Here is a 13,643-nt window from a genome sequence, read left to right on the forward strand (position 1 = left end):
GTGCCCAGAGGTCATGTTTCATCATACTTCATATGGCATTAAGTACCTTACATTTTATTCCTCAAGCAGCTTTCTCTACTTAGTAAGTAGTAATTATATTTGTGTCCATTATTGAACATCTCATTTTGTGCCGTGGGCACTGCTATGTCGTTTTGGTGTTATTTGCCTATCTCCCACACGAATCTAAAATTTCCTGAAGGTAGATGATAGTATATGTTATTCATCTTTGAATTTTAGGCAATTTGAGACTTCAACTGAAGTAAAAGTTTGGCTCTACCTTCTGAATGCTAAAGGACATTTCCCATATATTTTATAAACTTTGTTCAGGACTATAAAGATATCATCACAAAAACATTAATTTGATCTCAGTTATTGAGACAAATTTTAGTTTCATAAGCAGTTAAATTTTGTGCTTCTGAAATACCTTGATGCTTGGACTCTGCTGGATTATAAGTTTCATAAGGATAGAGCAATATTTGCCTTTTCTGTTTCCTTATCTCTAGCATCTTTTTTTCCCTGGAACATACCAGATACTTAATAATTGTTCAGTGAATGACTAACATTACTATTTTTCCTCTTAAGGTGAAATCTGATTGTGCTGATGCTTTGGGGAAGAACATATCAGTAAGTACTAACAGTTAAGATTTTTTTTTTTAGATGAATCTGACTGTTAACCGGCTATAGACAAATGTTGAACAAAATACATCCCGGAACTTCCCTCATGCTCAATGAATCTAGAAAGTAGAAATGAGAAGTTTAATTCTAGTTGATATTTGCTATCAGTCAATAAAGCAGATAGGCAAAACCAGATTTGGGAAGAAAATCATTATTTCTGTAATATTTGTGGTGTAGAATTTTGAAGTTTTGTTATTATACACTCATCAACTTCATATTTACCAAGGAAGTCTGGATAACAGGGACTAAGCATGAACTATATACATTGGGCCAAGGATCCTATGGTAGATGATTTTATTTCCATGATTTAATTTAACTGGCATAACATATTAGAATGTGTATTATTAGTCATTTGACTAATATCACTCTGAAAGTAAGGCTTAGAGAGGCAACTAACTGGCCTAAGTTCAGTTCACTAAATGGTAGAATCTGCTTGGCTATACCCTTACTGACAAAACAGCTGGGTGTAATACCAAAGGCAGACAACAGAAAGATCATGGAAAGAAACACTCAAAGAGAGTGCTGCCAAAATCAGTCATCCCAGGTTGTCTGTGCAGATACTCAAGACTACACCCTTGAGAAATTACAACAGAGGCTACATTTCAGAGGAAAGAGATCTCACTAAAATAGGTTAGTGAAGTCACAAACAAACAAACAAACAAAAAAGCAACCAAGCCACAACAAAAACAAGCTCTGGTGAGGACAGAAGTGAATTAGTATCCAGAGTTACTTTAACAAATTTCCAGTTTTCAACAATAATTAACAAAATCACAAGACATGCAAAGAAACAGGAAATTGTGACCCATACATAGGAAAAAAGAGGGCAACAAAACTGGCTGTAAGAGGGCCCAAATGTCACATTTAGCAAAGACTTTAAAAGAGCCATTTTAAATATATTCAAAGGACTACAAGAAAATATGTCTAAAGAAGTGAAAGAAGATATGACAACATCTCATTAAATAGAGAACATCAAAAAAGAGATAAGAAAATTATTAAAAAAGAAACAAGTGCTAATTCTGGACTTGAAAGGCATAAAAACCAAATTAAAAAATTCACTAAAGGGTTTCAGCAGCAGGTTTGAACTGACAGACAAAAAGAATCTGTGAACTTGAAGATATGTTGATAGAGATTATAAAATCTGAAGAGTAGAAAGAAAAAAAATGAAGAAAAATGAATAAATCCTCACAGAAATGTGTAATACCATTAAGAGCATCAACATATGATAATAGGAGTACCAGAAGGAGAAGAGATAATTAAAAAAAAAAAAAAGTGAAGAAATAATGACTGGAACCTTCCAAATTGGCTGAAAATATTAATCTGCACATCCAAGAAGTTCCATAAACTCCAAGTAAGACAAGTACAAATAAATTTTCATTTGTATACATCATAGAAAAATGCTGAAAGACAAAGATAAAAATTATGAAAGTATCAAAGAGAAAAATGACTTAACACATACTACAGAATTCCAATAATATACACAGCTGACTTCTCATAAAAAACAATGAGAGTCAGAAGGCAGTGGGACAATATACAGTTGACCCTTGAACAACACGCAAGTTAGGGGCACCAATCTCCTGTTTAGACAAAAATCCTCATATAACTTTTGACTTTTGTAAGTAACTACTAATAGCCTACTGTTGACCAAAAGCCATACTGATAAAATAAACAGTTGGTTAACACATATTTTGTATGTTATATGTATTTTATACTCTATTCCCACAATAAAGTAAGGTAGAGAAAGCATGTTATTAAGAAAATCATAACAAAGAGCCAGGTGTGGTGCCTCACACCTGTAATCCCAGTACTTTGGGAAGTCAAGGTGGGCAGGTCATTTGAGGTCAGGAGTTTGAGACCAGCCTGGCCAACATAGTGAAACCCTGTCTGTACTACATATATAAAAATTAGCTGTGCCTAGTGGTGCACACCTGTAATCCCAGCTACTCAGGAGGCTGGGGCAGGAGAATCACTTGAGCTCAGGAGGTGGAGGTTGCAGTGAGCCGAGAATATGCCACTGTACTCCAAACTGGGCAACAGAGCAAGACTCTGTCTTCAACAAACAAACAAAAAAAGAAAATCATAAGAAAAAGAAAATATATTTACCATTCATTAAGTGGAAATAGGTAATCATAAAGGTCTTCATTCTTATTGTCATCACATTGCATAGGCTAGGGAGGAGTAGGAGGAGGTCTTGCTATCTCAGGGTTGGCAGAGGCAGAATAAAATCCATGTGTAAGTGGACAAATACAGTCAAGCATGTGTTGTTCAGTGGTCAATTGTATCAAAAGTGCTGGAAGGAAAAAAAAAATCCCAACAGTGTGTCAACCAAGAGACTTATATTCAGTAAAACTATCCTTCAAAACCAAAGGTGAAATAAAAACATTATCAGATAGACAAAAATGATAGAATTTATTGGTAGCTGATATACTTTACAAAAAATACTGTAAGAAGTTTTCAGGCTGAAAGCATGTAATTCCAGATGGTCATTAGAATCCATTTTTTAAAAGCACCAATAAAGGCACTATTAAAAGACAGTGTAAATGTATATTTTCTTTATTTCAATGTCTTCAGTGATTTAAAAAGTAATTTAATAAAACTATATAACTACACTGTTGGGCTTAAAACATAAAGATATAATATACTTGACAATTAACATTATAAAGTAGGTGAATGATGGTAAAGGTGTATGGGAGTAAGAAAATGACACCAGATGGTAACTTGAATCCACAGGAACAAATTAAAAGAACAAGAAACATTTCAAAAGAAGGTTAGTATAACAAACTATAAACATATTTGTTCTCCTTTCTTTCCTCAGCTTCTTTAATAGACATAAAGTTATATAAAGTAATAATTACAATAATGTATTCTTGGGTTTGTAATACATATGGATATAATATATATGTAACAATAACAGCACAAAAAAGGGGAAAAGGGAATGGAACTGTATGGGAGTAACATTTCTTTATCTCTCTGGAATCAAGACAGTATATATCTTAAGTAGGTTATGGTAAGATGTATACGTTAAGCTCAAGAACAACCCCTAAGAAAATAAATTAAAAGCTGTAGTTAAAAAAAATTCTAGGAATTAAAATGTTACAGTAGAAAATATGCACTCAATGCAAAACACAACAGTAAAAGAGGAACAGAGGAAAAAGCCAGAAGACATATAAAAGCCAAAAAGCAAAATGGCTGGTATAAATCTAACTATATCAACAAAAACATTAAATGTGACGAGATTAAACAACCCAATCAAAAGGCAGAAATAGACTGGATATAAAAACATGATCCAATTATAATGTCATCAATAGGAGACAAAATTTAGATAGAGACACGAATAGTTAAAAGTAAAAAGGTGGAAAAAGATTGATCATGCACACAGCAACCACATGAAAGCTCGTGTAGTTATAATGCTTTTTAAAAGAAGTTTAAAATGCTACTACAGATAAAGAAGAACATTTGATAATAATTAAAGAGTTAATCCATCAGGAAGACATAATAATAATAATAAACATTCATAGACCTAACAGCGAAACCTCAAAATAAATAAAGCAATCTCTGACAGAATTTAAAGTAGAAATGCACAATTCAACAATAATAGTTGAAGACTTCAATACTAACAATACTTCAATATAAAACAACTTAAGCAGAAGATCAATAAAGAAATAGGAGATGTGAAAAACACTATGAATAAACTACAATCTATATCTATAGAACATTCAACAGGAGCAGAACACACATTCTTCTCAAGCAAACATGGAAAATTCTCCAGGATAGACTCTATGCTAGGCCATAATACAAATTTCAATACTTTTAAAAGGATTGGAATCATACAAAATATGTTATTCTATAACAGTGGCATTAAAGCAGATACTAATAATGTAAAGACAATAGGGAAAATCACAAATATGTGAAAATTAAACAACACTCTCCTAAATAACTAATAGGTCTAAAAAGAAATCTTAAGAAGTTAGAAAATTCTTTGAGGTGAATGAAAATAAATAAAACACACAAAACTTACGGGATGCAGCTAAAGCAATGAGAGAGAATTTTATAGCACTAAATGTTTAGATTAGGAAAGAAAAAAAGTCTCAAATCAATAACAAAGTTCCACCTCAAAAAACTGAAAAAAAGAGAACAAATTAAATCCAAATCTAGCAGAAGAAAAGCAATAATAAAAATTAGAATGAAATTAATAAAATGGGAAATAAAAAAGCAATAGAGAAAAATCAGCAATAGTAAAGATTAGAATAAAATTAATAAAATGAGAAATTTAAAAAAAGAAAATCCAACAAAACCAAACTTGGTTATTTGAGGAGACCAACAAAACTGACAAACTATTGGCTAGACTGACAAAAAGGAAAAAATAAGAGAGAATACCAAGTTGCTAAAATGAGGAATAAAGAAGGGAATATTGCTATTAATTTTACAGAAATAAAAAAATGGATTAAAAAGAACACTATGAGGAAATGCATACCAACAAGTTAGATAATCTAGATGAAATGAATAAGTTCCTAGAAAGACATAAACTACATAAACTTTTTCAAGAATAAACAGAAGATCTGAGTATATTTATAAAAAATAGAATTATGATTAGTAATCAAAAAACTTTCTGCAAAGAAAAGCCATGGCTCAGAACACTTTACTAGTGAATTCTACCAAATGTTTACAGAACAACTAACAATAATCTTTCAATAAATAGAAAAGAGACCAGGCATGGTAGGTCATACCTGTAATCCCAGCACTTTGCAAAGCTGAGGTGAGTGAACCACTTGAGCCTAGGAGTTCAAGATCAACTTGGGCAACATGGTGAAACTCCATGTCTACAAAAAATACAAAAAAATTAGGTGGGTATTGTGGCGTGTGCCTTTAGTTGCAGCTACTTGGGAGGCTGAAGTGGGATAATCGCCTGAGCCCAGGAGGTTGAGGCTGCAGTGAGCCATAACGGTGCTACTGCTCTCCACCCTAGGTGATAGAGTGAGACCCTGTCTCAAAAAAAAAAAAAAAAAAAAAAAAAAAGAAGAAGAAAAAAAAAAGAAAGAAAAAGAAGTATACTTCACAATCTATTCTGTGAGGTTAATACTACTCTGATTAAAAAAAAAATAAAAAAAAAAAAGGTTAAGAAAATGTGGCACATATACACCGTGGAATACTATGCAGCCATAAAAAAGGATGAGTTCATGTCCTTTGTAGGGACATGGATGAAGCTGGAAACCATCATTCTGAGCAAATTATCACAAGGACAGAAAACCAAATACTGCATGTTCTCACTCATAGGTGGGAATTGAACAATGAGAACACTTGGACACAGGAAGGGGAACATCACACACTGGGGCCTGTCATGGGGTGGGAGGTTGGGGGAGGGATAGCATTAGGAGAAATACCTAATGTAAATGACGAGTTAATGGGTGCAGCAAACCAACATGGCACATGTATACATATGTAACAAACCTGCACATTTGCACATGTACCCTAGAACTTAAAGTACAAAAAAAACAAAACAAAACAAAACAAAACAGGTTAAGACATCACAAGAAAATAAAATTACAGATCAACATCTTTTATAAATATACATGGCAAACATCGTCAACACAATACTAGCAAACCTAATCCTGCAACATGTAAAAACATTATATATCATGATTAAGTGAGATTCATCCCAACAATGTAAGTTTGGCTTAGCATCTGATAATCAATAATGTAATAAACATATTAATACAATAAAGTACTGAAACCACATAATCATCAGATTACAGCAGAAGTATTAGACAAAATTTGTACCACTTCATGATAAAAAGACAATAAACTAAGAGTAGAAAGAAACTTTCTGAATCTAATAATTTGGATTTACAAAATCTCACAGCTAATATCATACTTAATGGTAAGAAACTGAATGGTTTTCTGCTAAGATCAGGAGCAAGACAACAGTATGTACTGTCACCCCTTCTATTAAAATTTTACTGGAGTTTCTGAAACCACCTTTGCAAAAATTGTAATAGAAAATTATGTCATGGAAGAGATCTGATCTAACCAAGTCTCACCTGGCCTTTAACCTCCAAACTGTTCTCAGGCTTTTCTGGCCTTGGGCCAAGCTAACTTTGGGAGAAATTTAGTTTATAGTTTAAATAATAATAGCACTTCCCCAGAACTAAACCACTTTCGTAAAGCTAATAAAAGACCACCAGTTTAGGAGTATAACAGTAGCCTGAATTCTGCTAAGGTGTAGATATAAAAAATTAGCAGCCTTTATTCCAGAGGTCACAAGATTTGCAACTTCCCCAATTATCCCTGCAGATAACATTACTATTGCAGAACCTAAGATTAGCCTTTTGAGATGTCATTTCTGGTTTTTGCATTTATGACCACCAGTAGCTCCACTTGGGCCTACCAACCAGCCCCGTGGCCCCACCCAGAAGTGAACTCAGCACATGAGAACTATTTTCCATATCCTTATGATTGCACCCCCAACCAATCAGCAGCACCTATGCCCTTGCCCACCAAACTAGCCTTGAAAAACCCTAGCCTGTCAATTTTCAGAAAGGTTGATTCGAGTAATAATAAAACTCTAGTCTCCTGTTCAGCCAGCACTGTTTGAATTAAACTCTTTCTCTATTGCAATCACCCTGCCTTGATTAGTACGCTCCATCTGGGCAATGGGCAAAATGAACTCATTCTGTTATTGGAAAGGGATCCAGATCCAGATCCCAAGAAAGGGTTCTTGGATCTCACACAAGAAATAATTCAGGGTGAGTTTGTAAAGTGACAGCAAGTTTATTAAGAAAATAAAGGAATAAAATAATAGCTACTCCATAGACAGAGCAGCCCCAAGGGTTGCTGGTTGCCCACTTTTATGGTTATTTCTTGATTATATGCTTAAAAGGGGGTGGATTATTCATGCCTTTCCTTCTTAGACCATATAGGGTAACTTCCTGACATTGCCATGGCATTTGTAAACTGTCGTGGCACTGGTGGGAGTGTAGCAGTGAGGATGACCAGAGGTCACTCTCGTCACCATCTTGGTTTTGATGGGTCTTAGCTGGCTTCTCACTGCAACCTGTTTTATCAGCAAGGTCTTTATGACCCGTATCTTGTGCCAACCTCCTATCTATCTTATCCTATGACTTAGAATGCCTCTCTAGGGATGCAGCCCAGTAGGTCTCAGCCTCATTTTACTCAGACCATATTCAAGATGGAGTTGCTCTGGTTCAAATGCCTCTGACCATTGAGCAGTTACATTTCTAGTCAGAGAAATTAGGAAGGAAAATGAAATAAAAGACATCTATAAAGATATTAGCGAAACTATAATTGCAGATGACATAATCTTGAATATGGAAAATCCTAAGGATTTCACTAAAACTATTGCAATGAATAAAGTTCGGCAAAATTGAAAGACACAAGATCAACATACAAAATCAATTATCTTTCTATATACTTGGCATGAACAATCAGAAAATAAAATTAAGAAAACATTTTGGAAGAAACTTAAAAGGCCTAAATACATGTTCAAGGATTGAAAGATTTAACATTATTACTATTGAAATACTCCCCAAACTAACCTACAGATTCAACACAATTTCTATAAAATCCTACCTGATTTTCCAAAATTGACAAGGTGACCCCAAAATTCACATATGAATGTAAATCATCCAGAATATTCCCCCTCCTCTCAAAAAATATTTTAAAAGGTAAAACAAAGTTTTTATCACAAATGGTGCTGGGGCAACTGTATATCCATGGGAAAAGAATGAATTGAATCTCTTACCTCACACCGTATACAAAAGTTAACTCAAAGTGGATCAAAGACTTTACCTCTGTGAACTTTCTCCCCAAAATTCATATCCCAGTCTAATCATGAGAAAATACCAAATTCTAATATAGAGACATTCTTACAATATACCTGACCAGTGCTCTTCAACACTGTCAAGTCATCAAAACAAGGAAAGCCTGAGGAACTGTCATAGTTAAGAGGAGCCTAAGGTTCACGACAACTAAATGTCATCTGGTATCCTGGATGGGATCTTGGGACAGAAAAAGGATATTAGGTAAAAACTAAGAACATCTAGCAAACTATGACATTTAATTAATTGTAATTTATCAGTATTTGTGGACTGTGGATTTGTGGGTTCTCCATGTAATGTAGTTGGATTTCTCATGTGACAACTGAGAATTTCAATAGACAAAGACAGAAGATTCCAGTCCTCTTAATGGCTAGGTCTGAATTAGGTGTAGTGACACTTTGGTTATAATCCATTTGTCAAAGCAGTCAGCTATTCATGCACAGAGGAATGGACCCTCATCTCTATCTAGCTATTTTTAACCTGCTGTACCCCTCATCTCCTGCTGGACATAATATTACAGACTCTTCAAATCACAGTCCATCAACCATCCTCCTATGAAGTTCTCTTTCTATTAAAGATAAAAATTAATCTTGATTATTTTCCTCCTACACTTAACATTATCTATTGTCTGACTGCTGTCTGTGCAATATGCACGGGCTTTGTAATATAACTTTTCACAATCTAGCACCACTTTTTATTCCAAACATCACTTCTAGTACTCCTCTGTAAAACACTATACCAGTCTCAGAACATACCTTATCATTTCAGGACTCCAGGCCATGCACACATTTTTCCTCTGCTGGAAACAATACATGCTCTTTGTCCCACCCCCACCCCACCGCCCCTTTCTCTCTCTCTCTTTCTTTCTGTGCCTTCTTGACTTCCCCCGGCAGAGTTGGTCTGTCTTACTGTGGGCTACAATAAGAAATTACCATAGACTGGATGGCTTAAACGACAAAGATTTATTTCTCATGGTTTTGGAGGCGAGAAAGTCCCAAGATAAAAGTTCTGGCAGATTTGGTGTCTGATGAGGACCCACTTCCTGGTTCGCAGATGGCCACCTTCTTGTAGCCTAACATGGCACAGAGCAGAAAGAAAGAGCTCATGTCCCTTCTTTTCATAAGGGCACTAATCCCATTCATGAGGGCTCCACTCTCATGACCTAATTACTTCCCAAAGGCCCCACCTTCAAATATCATCAAATTGGGAATAAGTTTCAACATAGGAATTTTGGAGTAGACACATTCAGTCCACAGCAGAGTCTCTTTATCTATCTGAGTGTCCAGAGAATTCTGTTCATTTATTATAGCTTTTGTCATATTGTGTGGTCTTTTATCTGTTCTCTCTCTTTCTCTCTTTCTCCTTCTCTCTCTCTGGACTATACAACCTTCAAGGGCAGAGAAAATTTCTAATTCATTTTTCTATTCCTAGTGTTTTAGCACAGTAACTAGCATATAGATCATAATTACATCTACTAAATGAACAAATAACAGAAAAAAATCCCTGGAAGGAATATGGTAGCAAAAAAGCTGGGTACTCCCAATAACTTGACTTTTTTTATTCTTTTCCTGCAGGTATCAATGGTGAGCAGAAGAGGAGCAGGGGATGATGAAAGACCACACATTCTCCAAAAGTCACTAAGCACTGTCCACAGATCGAACATTCATATTTTCAGATAGTGTAAGTCATATGATCGTTGATCTTCCATGTATTACCATTTAGCCATTTACTTTAGAATGTCAGCCTTTAAAACTGATATCACACACATGTTGTAAAATGTAGTGAAGATAAGGGGTGAAGTTAAACTTGCAATGCTCTTGCTGTTATTTGTAAAAATGCAATAGGTATTGCATAGAATTAGTTACAAGCACAAAACTGTGCTTGTAATAATGCATTAATAATGCAAGATTGTGCTGACAAACATTGCAGTCTCTGAATAGGAGAAAGAATATATTCTTTGCACCAGTATACAATGATTTAGAACTTTAATAGTGTACTGGGGAAAAAAACATGTATCTGTAACCTGAAATAGTTGTTTCACCTCACTGAGTACAAAATATGTCACAATTCTCTCCTAAAGGTATTTTCTATTTTTCATCAGTCATTTTGTTGCTAAAATGTAAGATATGGGGATGAGAAGTGGGTGATTGTCTCCATCCTTTTGGACTTCTATAACCAAAATACCATAGACTGGGTAATTTATAAACAACAGAAATTTATTTCTCACAGTTCTGGAGGCTGGAAAGTCCAAGATCAAGGCGGTGGTGGGATTTGTCTGGCGAGGGCTCCATCCTTCTTGCTATATCTTCACGTGGTGGAAGGAGCAAACAAACTCTCCCAGCCCTCTTTCACAAGGACACTAATATTATTTGTGAGGGCACCAGTCTCATGCCTTAATCACCTCCCCAAAGACCCTACTTCTTAATACTAACACATTGGGGATTAATCTTCAACATATGAATTTTGGAGGAACACAAACATTCAGACCATAGCAATGTTTATTGGGGTGAATGCTCATTTAACTTTTCCCGGAAAAATCCCCGTTATGTCTGCTAACCTCCTGTAATTAATGATAACATTTCCTTCATTTTCCAAAGTGTTCTTGTTTGGATTCTAAATTAAGTAGTTACCTTAATGACAACTAACTAGACATTTTTTTTCTTACTGCATAGCACCAGTATGGGTAATTGCAGTGGCTTTCAAACTTGACTACAATTCAGGGAGAAATACATTTTTCATCATAACATAGTACACACACCCACACGTATGCACTAAAGCAGAAGCTTCAGGAAATGGTACTTGGATATTTTCAAATATATTTTAGTCTATTTTTTAATTAAAAAAACTCTAGTCCTGATACATTAAATTGATTTATTGACCGACAGCTTTACAAAACAATATCTTGGATGTGTTTTAAGGTCATAGAACATGCCTTCTGATTCTTTTCCTTCCCTAGGTAACCCTATGCAAGTTGCCAATCTTCTCTAAACAACGCTCTTCCTCATCTCTAAAGTAAATATTAATACCTACCTGAAGGTGGCAGAGAGAGTTAACTGAGATAATTTGGTTAATGAGCCTGGAATCTAGTCAACACTTACTAAAGGTAATTTCTTCTCCTCTCTTCTGCTTCTAAACCAACAGGACAGAGCTGAAGTTCACAGGTTTGTAAAAGTGAAAAAATATTTTTCCTAATCCCCTGACCTCTAAAGTTTGGTCAGAGTGTTTAGCCGCTGATAACACATCTTTAAACACTGTTACTTCTATGTTCAACTAAAAGAGCCACTTTTCAATAATTTCCGGTCAAGCCCATCATAATAGCACTTGCAGCTTCTCGAAAGAAAAGAAAGAAAGAGAGAGAAAGGAAGGAAGAAAGAGAATGGAAGAAGGAAACAAGGAAAAAATTGTAATGAAGATTTTAAAACATGTCTTATTGAGGGATGGGATCGTGAGGAAGTTGATTATAGTGATGAATGTGACAGACAGGGCCTGTACTTCTGTTTCTGTCCTCAAACAGTTTTCACACATAACCATTTTCACATATAACACATAAGCAGAATTTCGTTTGAATATTCGCCTTGGAAATAAAACAATAATAATATAGCATTTATTATATTATATATATACACACACACACACATATATATAGTGTGTGTTTGTGTGTGTATCCCACATGTCCACATGAGAAATAATGAAAGAAGATGGAGCCCAAGTAAGAGAGTCTGAATGCCCCATAATGCAGAGAGACGAAAGAAGTGATGAAATCAAGCACTCTACCTCTGGGCCACCAGAATTCAGGCCTGGTTCCAGAGTCCTTTAGTTTTCACCGTGTTGGGGTAGGACTTCCCCGGGTGCACGGCTTTTCTGCATTGGTTGGCATCTATTGAACCTAAGGTGATCACAGCAGTGATGGAGACAAGCCAGCTTCTGTCTTTCCATAGTTTGATCCCCTGCACCTGAGGCGGGAGGGGAGCCCCTCTATGGAATGCAATACAAAGGAGGCATCCTGTCACTATGTAAGAACTCATCTTGCTCCCTCATTTTACATTACATCTTTGAATGTCTTGCTCAGTTGTTTCGCCTTGGCTAGTTTTCACTCTTTGGTGAGTACTCTCACAACTCTCTTGTAAGCAGGAGCCCATTTTCTTTTTCTAAGTAATCCAGACTCCTTGCATGGTGCTTCCTGGGCAAGGGGTGCTCAACAAATTGTGCTGATAATTAAGCCATTCACTCAAAAAGTATTTATTAAGCACCTAGTGACCAAGTTACTATTGACCTTCAAATCACCTAATCTAATGATCATTCCTTACTGCTCATCTTCCTCCACATTGCTTCCTTAGAAGCCTCCTGTGCCTGCCTCTATTTCCCAGACTTACTGCTTGATTCTCCCTGGCAAGCTTTCCCTTCACCATTTTATTTTAGCACTGTAAGGAACTGAATCTGTCCCCAATAGTACACAGTTTGAGTTACAGCCAGGACTAGAACTCAGGCCTGCATATAATCAAAGATCAGAAAACGGCCAAATCTTGATGTTTCTATTCATAGGGAGGAAACCCAGATGGGCCTACTCACAATACATGCTTCCAAATGAAAGAACATTTTTCCCCCTAAGGACATTGTTAGGACACTGTCTAGCTAGAAGATATTCAGAGAAAATTCACTCCTTTACCTGCCCTAGGGAAATGGGAAAATTCAATGTTTGAGCCATTTACCCAAAAGAGTAATCCGTGTTGGAAATTTTACTTAAAGTATTCTTTTAAAAGGCCCTTCTGTCTTTATTATGACGATAAGACTGCTGAGTCTGCCCAAGCATATGAGGTTGCAAAGAATATTTCTTTTTATTCAGACCTTGTATTCTCTACATGATGAAAGGATTCTTGGCACATAGTTGGCAATTACTATCTAGGTTTTCTGCATAACATAGGTTTTTTAAACTAAGCTTTTAACTCAATAGACATCAGGCTCCAGTGAAAATACATGTGGCCTAACACGAGCAGAAATAAACACAATTCTAATCAACTTAACTGTTGACAAAAGCATGTGGTTTCATTGCTTGCGGCCAAAGTTATAAGAGTGGACTCTGATTTCTTGCAGGAACACCCCTCATTTATGTGTGCAAATAGGGTAATTAAGTGTCCA

General features: G+C 35.6%; 1 long non-coding RNA gene across 1 annotated transcript; it reads left to right on the forward strand.

Moving 5' to 3' along the window:
* Positions 1-598: 598 nt before the first annotated feature.
* LOC108527162 (uncharacterized) lies at positions 599-11,603 on the forward strand. The gene is made up of 3 exons (XR_001884719.1): positions 599-624; positions 10,082-10,187; positions 11,464-11,603. It is a non-coding gene; the product is annotated as an uncharacterized LOC108527162 (long non-coding RNA).
* Positions 11,604-13,643: the final 2,040 nt, after the last annotated feature.

The sequence above is a fragment of the Rhinopithecus bieti genome, unplaced genomic scaffold (genome assembly GCF_001698545.2).
Source record: "Rhinopithecus bieti isolate Rb0 unplaced genomic scaffold, ASM169854v2 scaffold_60, whole genome shotgun sequence".
Lineage (NCBI taxonomy): Eukaryota > Metazoa > Chordata > Mammalia > Primates > Cercopithecidae > Rhinopithecus > Rhinopithecus bieti.